Source organism: Gossypium arboreum, chromosome 2, assembly GCF_025698485.1.
Source record: "Gossypium arboreum isolate Shixiya-1 chromosome 2, ASM2569848v2, whole genome shotgun sequence".
NCBI lineage: Eukaryota > Viridiplantae > Streptophyta > Magnoliopsida > Malvales > Malvaceae > Gossypium > Gossypium arboreum.
Window position 1 is genome coordinate 53,682,466 of NC_069071.1, and position 11,439 is coordinate 53,693,904.

The following is an 11,439-nucleotide window of genomic DNA, read 5'->3' on the forward strand; positions in this document are numbered from 1 at the left end:
GTAGTGGTGGACTGCAAAAGGAAAACCATTGTTTTGAGGAGTGCAAATAATGAGGTAGTCCGAGTCGAGTCTATTGATTTAAAAGGAGTGCCAGTGATAATATCTTCTATGACCGCTCGGAGATATGTGAAAAAGGGGTGTGAAACATACCTTGCGTATGTGTTGGGAAGTAAAGAGACGGAAAGGAAACTCGAATCGGTACGATGGTTTGTGAGTATTCAGATGTTTTTCCTGAGGAGTTACCGGGATTGCCACCGGTTTGAGAAGTGGAAATCGGCATCGAAGTTGTACCGGGTACTACGCCGATTTCAATAGCCCCGTATCGTATGGCATTAACGGAATTAAAGGAATTGAAGGTTCAATTGCAAGAATTGACGGATAGAGGTTTCGCTCGACCGAGTTTTTCTCCCGGGCGCACCAAGATTGTTTGTGAGAAAGAAGGACGAAGCATGAGGTTGTGCATCGACTACCGTCAACTCAATAAAGTGACGATAAAGAATAAATATCCATTGCCACGAATTGACGATTTGTTTGATCAATTAAAGGGAGCCTCGGTGTTTTCAAAGATAGATTTGAGGTCGGGATACTATCGGTTGAGGGTCCGAGAATCGGACATACCAAAACCGCTTTTAGAACAAGGTACGGTCACTACTGAATTCTTGGTGATGCCGTTTGGGCTCACTAATGCCCTGCGGTGTTTATGGATTTAATGAATAGAATTTTCAGGCCATACTTGGATCGGTTCGTAGTTGTATTTATCGATGACATTTTGGTCTATTCGAAAGATGAAACCGAACATCTTGAACACCGAGGCTAGTGTTGCAAATCTTACGAGATAAGCGATTATCGCAAAGTTCAAAATGTGAATTTTGGTTGAAAGAGGTTAGCTTTTAGGGCACGTGGTGTCCGTGATCGGTGTCGGTGGACTGAACAAAATTTCGACCATAGTCAATTGGAAACCTCCAAGGAATGTTACCGAAGTTAGGAGCTTTTTGGGGCTTGCCGGTTACTACCGACGGTTTGTGAAAGGATTCTCGATGATAGCCACACCCATGACAAAATTGCTTCAGAAAGATGTCAAATTTGAATGGACGGAAAAGTGTCAGAAAAGTTTCGACCAATTGAAAACCCATTTGACGAAAGCTCCGGTTCTAGTACAAACCGAATCGGCAAAGAGTTTGTCATCTATAGTGATGCCTCCCTACTTGGGTTAGGTTGCGTATTGATGCAAGAAGGTCGAGTTGTGGCCTATCGTCGAGACAATTAAAGCCACATGAGAAAAATTATCCAACCCATGATCTCGAATTGGTCGCCATCGTGTTCGCCTTGAAGATATGGCGACATTACTTATTTGGTGAGAAGTGCCATGTGTATTCGGATCACAAAAGTCTCAAATATTTGATGACTCGGAGAGACTTAAATCTGCGACAAAGACGATGGCTCGAGTTGTTAAAAGATTATGAACTCGTCATTGATTATCACCGGGAAAGGCTAATGTGGTTGCGGATGCCTTAAGTCGAAATCACCGCTTGCTTTTGACGATGAATGTACACTTGTCTATTCTACCCGACAATGTGTTAGTAGCCGAATTAAAGGCGAAACCATTGTTGGCTCATCAAATTCGGGAAGCTCGAAAGTTGATGAGGAGTTGCTTGCAAAACGGGGTGAGTATGTTTCGAACAAGGGATCGAGTTTCAAATTGATGATGACGATTGTTTGAGGTTCGAAGTCGTCTGTGTGTTCCAAAGAATTGAACTTATTTCGATAATTCTAAATGAAGCCCATTGTAGTCGAATGTCAATCCACCGGGTAGTACTAAAATGTACAATGACCAAACGCCAATTTTGGTGGCCGGTATGAAACGAGACATTTCGAATTTGTTTCAAGGTGTCCGATATGTCAACAAGTGAAAGCGGAACATCAAGTGCCATCGGGATTACTTCACCGATCATGATACCCGAATGGAAATGGGATTGAGTAACAATGGACTTTGTGTGCGGGTTACCATTGACTCGTAATAAGAAAGACTCGGTTTGGGTCATTGTTGATAGACCGACCAAGTCGCTCATTTTATCCTCGTCCGCACGGATTTTTCGCTCGATAAGTTGGCGTAATTATACGTCTCCCAAATTGTTCGATTGCATGGGGCACCTATTTCTATCGTGTCGGATAGAGACCCAAGATTTACGTCGCGGTTTTGGAAGAAATTGCAAGAGGCTTTGGGTACCAAAGCGCATTTTAGCACTTTTCACCCCAAACCGATGGTCAATCCGAACGGATAATTCAAATACTCGAGGATATGTTGAGATGTTGCATCCTTGAGTTTAGTGGTGCATGGGAACAGTATTTACCCTTGGTTGAATTCGCACAACAATAGCTTTCAATCAAGTATCAAGATGGCGCCTTACGAGGCTTTATACGGTCGTAAATGCCGTACCCATTATTCTCGATGAACTTAGTGAAGGAAAAATCTTCGGTTGATTTGGTTAAGGATGCCGAGCAAAAGTTCGAGTAATTCGTGAAAGTTTGAAGGTCGCCGGATCGCCAAAAGTCGATGCGGATTTGAAAAGAAAAGATATTGAATATCGGGTTGGAGACAAGGTATTTCTCAAAGTCACACCACGGAAGAAAGTGCTTAGATTTGGCCGTAAGGGCAAATTGAGCCCGAGGTTCATCGGGCCATATGAGGTATCCGAACGAGTCGGTCGATCGCGTATCGTTTGATTTTGCCCCCGAGCTCGAAAAGATTCACAATGTTTTCATGTCTCGATGCTTGACGATATAGGTCTGATCCATAGCACGTAATTGCTCCATCCGAGATTGAGATTCACCTAATTTGAGCTATGAAGAGGAACCGGTTCGCATTATGATGCGTGAAGTAAAAGAGTTGCGCAATAAGAAAATCCCGTTAGTGAAGGTGTTGTGGCATAAACACGAATTGAAGAAGCCACTTGGGAACTTGAGGACTCTATGAAAGAGCGATACCCGAGCCTATTTACCGGTAAGATTTTCGGGGACGAAAATTTCTTAAGTGGGGGAGAGTTGTGACAGCCCAAAATTGACCCTAGTCGGAAAGTGGTTTCGGGACCACGAAACCGAGTCTTATAAATAATTAATTGTTATATTCTATGTTTATGATGTTAATAAATGCATGTATGAAAGTTTCATTGATTAATTTGATCATTTCTATGTGAATTTATTAAAAATGGACTTATATGAAACATTGTAGAAATATGATAGGTTAATCTATGAGGACCTATTAAAGCATGTAGTGAAAATAGTGGTTTTGCATGTCAAATACTCCTTTTCTTATGCATAGTGGCCGGCCATGATGGAGCATATATTACAATATGTGGTAAATTTCCATGAAGTGGTCATTATTTTATGTAAAAGAAAGGAAATAATAAAAGAAATAGAAAAAAAAAAAGTGTGTGTGGATGCCTTTCCCCCCATTTGCCGTGAATTGAACAAGAAAAACAAAAAAAAATGCTCATCCTTCCTCAAATTTCTTTCAATTGCCGTGAGTGAGAGAGAGGGGGGGTTTGGAGAAGCTTGGCCATACTTGCAACTAGAGTGAGGTATGTTTGATGTCATTCTTTAAGATTCATGCATGTTTTAGTTGTTAGTTTGAAACCTACCTAGCCCATGGCTTAGATTTCTTTGCTATTTGATGGAGATGAAGTTCGCCATGGAGGTTGTCTTTTTTGGTTGGTTGTTTAAATGTTGTTGTGATGAAGCATGAAGAGAAGTGAGATGAATGTTTAATAAAAGGAGATTTTAGATCCTTGAGTTCTTGTTGTTATGTGTATGTGCATGAGTATTCGCCATGCTATAGAATCTATGTGCAAATGATAAATGCTTGGTACATTCGGCTACATGGGATAATGAAAGTTGTATTAAGTTAAGGTGCATACTTTAATCTAAGTGTTGAGAAGTATTCGCTAAGATAGCTAAAAGGTGGGTGTTGCCGATTTTAGATTTAGATTATGAGAGTGGTTATAATGGGCATTAAGATGGTAATCTTAAGAAATGATAAGTAGATGATATAATTGAAGGGTGAAGTGGCTAATAGGGACTTTTAATGAAATTATGTCAAGGCCGAATGTATCATGAAATAAATAAAAAAATGCTAAATTGTGCTTGTATGTGTGTTCGCCAAGGAAGTGAGATATGAAGCTTTGATAGGTTTGAAAGATGAATGACCGAATGAGCTATAGGTCATGTATGGGTTAATTTTATGCATATGTGTGTGTGGCATTAGTAGTTAATGGCATTCGGCATTGTTTAACTAAAATTAGAAATGAATCTTAAAAGTTAAATAGGTTGCCCTAGTGGCGAATGTGTTAAAAACTAATGCATGGACAAATGATACTGAATGAATTGATTTCTGAAATGTGTATGGTTGCCGTATGTATGTGTTAGATTGAGAAGTAAATTTGTTTGATTTAGCTCAAGAGCAAAGGGAACTAGATTGGATAAAGGAAAGGAGAAAGCAAACGAGTAGCCGATTTGGAACCGTTCTACCCCAAACAAGGTAAGTCATTAAGCACGTATTTGATATTGCTTAAATGATTGTAAAATTTATGCAATTGTGTTTAATGGGATGATATATATATATATATATAAATGAAAATGTATGTGTATGGAGTGATGACATTTGTTGAATGTAAAAGAAATAGTGAAATGTGTAGAAAGTTTGCTTTCGGCACTAAGTGTCTTGGCAATACGTGTGTACGGTGATTGAGATCGGCACTAAGTGTGCGTGCTGGAAATATATGGCACTAAGTGTGCGTGCTGGAAATATAAGGCACTAAGTGTGCATGCTGGAAAAATATGACACTATGTGTGCAAGCTGGAAAAATACTAAGACCTTGGGTGTGCGAGCTCGGAGGGTATGGCACTGTGTGTGCGGGCTTAAATTACGTGGCACTAAGTGTGCGAAATCGAGTAGTAAGCACTGTGTGTGCGTACTCTATATATATGGAGGGTGTGTCTCCATTGAATTGAGTATGGACAGCGGATAGGGTAAGTACCTCGAGCTCATGACGAATAGAGAATACGTTCATGCTTGGGGTTGAACTTGATAAGCCTTAAATCTATGTGATGATTGAAATTGTATGGTTGTGCTGGAAAATGAGTTAATGTGTAAAAATGCTTCGATTATCTTGTTGTGTAAAATATGAAATGTGGATGTATGATTTGGTACGAGATTGGACCGAAAGGTCCGAGGTATTAAGGTATAGATTCGATATGGATGAGTACCTAGCCTCGTTTGTTGTACATGTTGTAGTAACTTTATCAGTGGATTGATGAATGCTTATGACTTACTGAGTTGTAAACTCACTCGGTGTTTTTCTTGTCACCCATTTTAGGTCTCTCGGACTCGTATTGTTTGCGTGATCGGGACCGTCGCTGAAGTCATCACAACGGCTGAAATCTTGTGGTATTGTTTTTGTTGTTGAAGAACATTTGGCATGTATAGGCTATTATATTTTGTCGAATTGTGGGTTGTAAACTTTAAGCCATGTGAAAATGGCCTATGTGGTCGTCGAGTGGGATGCTAGAACCTATAGCCACGAGTCTTAGAAACTCTAATTTTGATAAGGTGGCCATAATTTGTGTCATGTATGATGGATGATTAAGGCCAAGGAAAGATTCATGAAATTGGCATAGTCTACTGCAGTAACTGTTGCGGACAGCAGCAGTGAGATGAGATTGAAAAATCACTAAAACTAGTGGAAGTAGAATTAAATAGTGAGTAAATTATGAAATTGAACCTTGATGAATCTATTTTTATATGGACAAAACGAAACGACCATATAAGCAGTATACTGAGAAATATTAATGTTCTCGTGAGACAGGGCCAGAACGGTTTCTGGGTCCCCTGTCGCGACTTTTAAAATTTTCCATAAATTATCCAGAAAGAATTAGGAGTCATGCCTTATATGTACAGATTCCATTTTGAGTCTAGTTTCATTAGAAACAAACGGCACCAGTATTAAAGCCCTGTACAGAGAGATATCCAAGTTGTAACGCACGAAGGTCAGAGCAGTCGATCCCGGTAACATGGATGACTTTAACTAATAAACTGTACCAATTGGCCCAACCAAAAATTCTAAAAATAAATCCATGGATTGGTATATGAGTCTAAATTCAGGGAAAATTTACGAAACCAGTTTCTGAGTTTTGAAACTCGAGATATGATTTTTAAGGCGACGGTGACGCAGTTTTCCAGCCTGACTGGTAATGTCAAATTGGTTGGTATTTTGAGAGGATTTGGCCGTTAACCCCTCGTGTCCGACACCGGCGTTGGTCACGAGTTAGGGGTGTTACATAGTATCTGTTCACTTTAGCCAACGAGGACTTGTTAACGGACCAAGGTAAGTAATAAACCCATAATAAAAAAAAATTACCGAAAATGCCCTTAAGGGCCAAAATGACTAAAATAGCCCTATATGTGGAATGTAAGATTTATGGATGTTACATGTATACCTAATGCATTCATATGATATTCTGTTTAGGTTGACTATGGGTTGGGAATTATGGAACGGTGGAAGTATATGAGGTTCGCATGGTTGCTTAACGACCGTGGATCCACCGATGGCTATTAAGCCCAATATTCGATTAGCAGCATGCTGCAATGAAGGTAGTACCACAATCAGGCTACCATTAGAGTGTATCGGATGGGTGAGTCGATATTTATATCCCCACATGGTGTGTATCACGGGATGGAGATGGTGTGTAGCGGTTGGATTAGTGGGATCCGTGCATATTTGATTGCTTTACATTTGCTCTGAAATTGAATTGGGCTTAGGCCTAAAAAGACTTGCTATTGGGTGCTTTTCTATTTGCCGATGGTTGTACACACTGAGTTTTCAAAAACTCACCCCCTTTTTTATTTTTCTCAAGTGATCCTCAGTAGGTGGTTAGACGGTTAGAGGGACTCCGAGGTGGCCAGCCAGCAAGACGACTTGGACTTCTTTTCTTAAGCCTATAATTTCTAGTATTTAAGTTTATTTCAGTCCGAAATGTAATAAGGCCTTTCCTCTTGTTATTATTCAAATTAGGATTATATTTATTATTATTATGCTTTATATTTGCTAGAAGTAGAACATGGTTTTCTTAAAACCATAACTGGTTTTTTTAAATACTACATTTCTGCAACTCAAATTTTAAATGACAAGTTTCATAGATCATCTAATTTAAATAAAGCTTCCGCAACTGAAAAGAGATTTTACAAAGTAATTATTATCATACAAGAAGGAATAGTTTTTCTTTAAAATACATCTCGCTTTGAAAGCAACAAATACAAGCTGGGATTTTACTCAAGGTTTTTATTTCAAAGAAGGGTTGTCAATGAAAACAAGGTTTTTGATAAAACACTTCAATGTGACACGCTGGATCTGGCCATAACGTTCGGGGCGAGTTTGGGGTGTTACATTTAGTGGTATCAGAGTCAAGTTGCAAAACTCGGGCTGTGAAGTGGGCCTTGTTATTTGGGTTTGATTTTAAAAAAAAGAATTAGATCACAATGTTTTGGAAAAAGTTCTTGTTGTGTGGCACACCGAGTCTCCAGCGTCGAACCAAGTAAGTTCTTTTATTATTAAGCTTGTTTAATTTGATATACTGGAGATAGTTAGTAGGCTACTGGGCTACTTTAGATGATTATACTAAGGCTTTTAGTTGGAGTGAAACTGAGGATTTACGAAGACAACTTTCTTTTTAATACTTTCATAAAACATCGGCTTAATTATTGAAACTAATTAAAACTTTATAAAATTTCTAATCCAGATAATACGTGAATCAACAATGTGTGCTAGAAGAGGTGCAAGAGGCCATGGCCAAGGCCGCGAAGGTGTTAAGGCTGAATCGTCGGCATTAGGCCATATGCCCAATGTTGGAGTAGAAGAGGCTTCGACCTCACTCGTGGCTGAGACTGGATTGTATGATCGGGCCGTGGGGGATGATGCATTATCACAGGCAATACTGAGGATTTTGGAAGGGTCGTAGGGCGCAATAATGGCACAGGAAATCGGGGGTCAATTTCAGAGTGACTTCGACCAAATGAGGCTGAGATCTTTAAGGGCGTGGCTGGTGTGGCACCTAACGTGGCTGAATACTGGTTGGAGGCCACTGAATGGATAATAGAGGACTTGGATTGTTCATCTGAATAAAAGTTCAAAGGGGCAGTGTCACTGCTTAGGGAAGTAGCTTAGTAGTGTTTGTTGACAGTGAAAGGGGGCACCCAACCTGAGCTGGTCACTTAGGAGTTCTTCAAAACTGCATTTCAAGGGAAGTATGTGGGTACGATTTATGTGGATGCTAGAAGGAAGGAGTTCCTAAACTTGACCCAGGGAAACAAATCTGTGGCGGAGTATGAGGTGGAATTTCTATGCCTTAATAGGTATGCAAGAGTTATGGTGGCAACGGACCATGAGCGCTGCGTTAGGTTTGAGAATGGTATTAGGGATAGCCTTAGAGTATTGATAGCTCTACAAAGGGAGTGAATTTTCTCAGAGTTGGTAGGGAAAACAAATATAGTAGAGGAGGTAAAGCACGCTGAGTGCCTAAATCGGGAAAAAGAAAGGGGTAAGAATAAAAGGGAGGCTGAGACTCCTGGTATTGGATAGAGGCCTAGGGCTAGGGCCAGAGTTAATGGGCCAATAAGAGGAGGCCTCCTGCTGTTAATCTAGGGGTGGGACCTTGTGCTGATTGTGGAAAAGGTCATATAGGAGAGTGTTAGAAGAGGACGAGAGCTTGTCTAGCTTGTGGATTTATAGAGCATAGGATCAAGAGTTGTCCTAAAAGGCTAGGTCAGGTGCCAATAGTGGGCTGTGGTGGTGTTCAGCCACCAATGGGTGGTCAGCTGCCGCCAAGGGGCCGTGGGCAGGCCAGGTACGGTAACGGCAATGGACGTGGACATGGAGCACCAGGCGGAGATGCAGGCCATGCTGAGGCAAGGCAGCCAGCTTTTTTTTATGTTGCTCATCATTGAGAAGACGGGGATACCCCATATGTGATAACGAGTATGTTCTTTATACATGAGTTACCTTACACTACATTGATTGATATTGGATCGACACATTCATATGTTGTATGCAATATGACTGAACCTTTGCGTGATATGTTTGAAATTACTGCGAATGAGATTACTGTGATAAGTCTATTAGGCCAGTCAGTAGGAGTGAATAAATTGTTTAGGGAGGTACCCTTAGTAGTCCAAGGGGTTACCTTTTTAGCGGATTTGATGGAACTGTCGTTTAGCGAGTTTGATTTAATCTTGGGTATGGATTGGCTGGTGAAACATCGCGCAACCTTGGATTGCACTGCAAAGCGAATAGTGTTAAGAATAGCGGAGGATAAGGAGGTGGTGGTGATTGGTGAATGCCGGAATTATCTATCGAATGTGATTTTGGCATTAAGGGCTGAGAAGTTGGTACGAAAGGGATGAGAAGCCCATTTGGCTTATATTAGTGATACGGAGGCTAAGAGCCCTACTGTTAAGAAGTTGAGAACTGTTAGGGAATTTCCTGATGTTTTTCTCAAGGAGCTGCCAAGGTTGCCGCCCAACAGAGAGGTAAAATTTGGAATTGAGTTGTTACCTGGTACGGCTCCAGTGTCCATCGCCCCTTACCGGATGGCACCAAGGGTGTTGGTAGAACTTAAGGCATAGATTCTGGAATTGTTGGATCAAGGTTTCATCCGACCAAGTGTGTCTGGTGTTATTCGTAAAGAAGAAAGATGGGACATTACGAATGTGCATTGACTACCGACAGTTGAACAAGTGAACTATTAAAAACAAGTACCCTCTGCCGAGAATTGATGATCTTTTCGATCAGTTTAGGGGAGCTTCCGTTTTCTTTAAAGATTAATCTGCGTTCGGGGTATCACCCATTGAGGGTTAAGGAGGCGGATGTTTATAAGACATATTTTAGAACTCGTTATGGGCACTACGAGTTCTTGGTGATGCCATTCGAGCTGACGAACGAACGTATAGCTTTCATGGATCTCATGAATCGGGTCTTCCAACCCTACCTGGATCGGTTCGTGGTGGTTTTTATAGATGACATCTTAGTGTACTCAAGAAATGAGAATGAGCATGATGCACACTTAAGGATTGTGTTGCAGATTTTGAGGGAGAAGCAGCTGTATGCCAAATTCAATAAGTGCGGATTTTGGCTAAGGGAGGTTACTTTTCTAGGACATGTGGTGTCAGCTGAGGGGATTAAGGTGGATCCCCGGAAAATTAAAGCAGTGTTAGACTAGAAAACACTTAAGTCAGTGTCAAAAATCTGAAGTTTTTTGGCTTGGCAGGGTACTATAGGCGGTTTGTGGAGGGATTTTCATTAATTACTGCACCTTTAACTAAGTTGTTGAGGAAGGGGGTGGGGTACCGTTTGATTGGACGGACAAGCATCAAGAGAGTTTTGGAAAGTTTAAGAAGGTTTTAACTGAGGCCCCTGTGTTGATTCAGCCAGAGCCTGGGAAGGAATTTATAGTTTATAGTGATTGTTTTTTTTTTAAATATTACGTTTCTGCAACTCAATTTTTAAATGACATGTTTCATAGATCATATGTTTTAAATAAAGCTTTCACAACTGAAAAGAGATTTTATGAAGTAATTATTATCATACAAGAAGGAATAGTTTTTCTTTAAAATACACCTCGCTTTGAAAGCAATAAATACAAGCTAGGATTTTACTCAAGGTTTTTATTTGAAAGAAGGGTTTTTAATGAAAACAAGGTTTTCGATAAAACACTTCAATGTGACACACTAGATCTGGCCATAACGTCCGGGCTGGGTTTGGAGTGTTACAGCTAAGTTAAGGAACGAGATCACTGCCTTCCAACAAATGAATGATCAGTCCTTGTATGAGGCACGGGAAAGGTACAAAGAATTATTACGAAAATGCCCTCATCACAGAATCCCACATTGCATTTAACTTGAGACATTTTACAATGGTCTCAATGCTCACACGAGGATGGTAGTGGACACTTCTGCTAACGGTGCCCTCTTTTCTAAGTCATATAATGAGGCTTATAAAATCTTTGAGAGGATTTCCAGCAACAATTACCAATGGCAAACCAATCGTGCTACATCAGGAAGACTAGTTGCTGGAATACATGAAGTAGACGCTCTTACTTCACTCACATCTCAGGTATCATCAATATCTTCAATGTTAAAAAATCTTACTACTAATGGGTCTAATAGTTTTGTAGCACAGCCACCAAATCAATTTGAAAGTATAGCCTGTGTTACATTTGTTTGAAGAATGTCCATCAAACCCAGAATCCATATACTACATGGGTAACTAGAACCAAAATCGAGGAAGGCATGGATTGCAATCCATTTTCTATAACCTATCGTGATGAACCACCTGAATTTTTCCTGGAGTCACCAAGGGGTTGGTACCAGTAATACTTACGCCCAACCTAGAT

At 40.4% G+C, this 11,439-nt stretch overlaps 1 non-coding gene across 1 annotated transcript; it reads right to left on the reverse strand.

Moving 5' to 3' along the window:
- Window positions 1-10,820: 10,820 nt before the first annotated feature.
- LOC128289910 (small nucleolar RNA R71) lies at window positions 10,821-10,927 on the reverse strand. The gene has a single exon (XR_008279551.1). It is a non-coding gene; the product is annotated as a small nucleolar RNA R71 (small nucleolar RNA).
- Window positions 10,928-11,439: the final 512 nt, after the last annotated feature.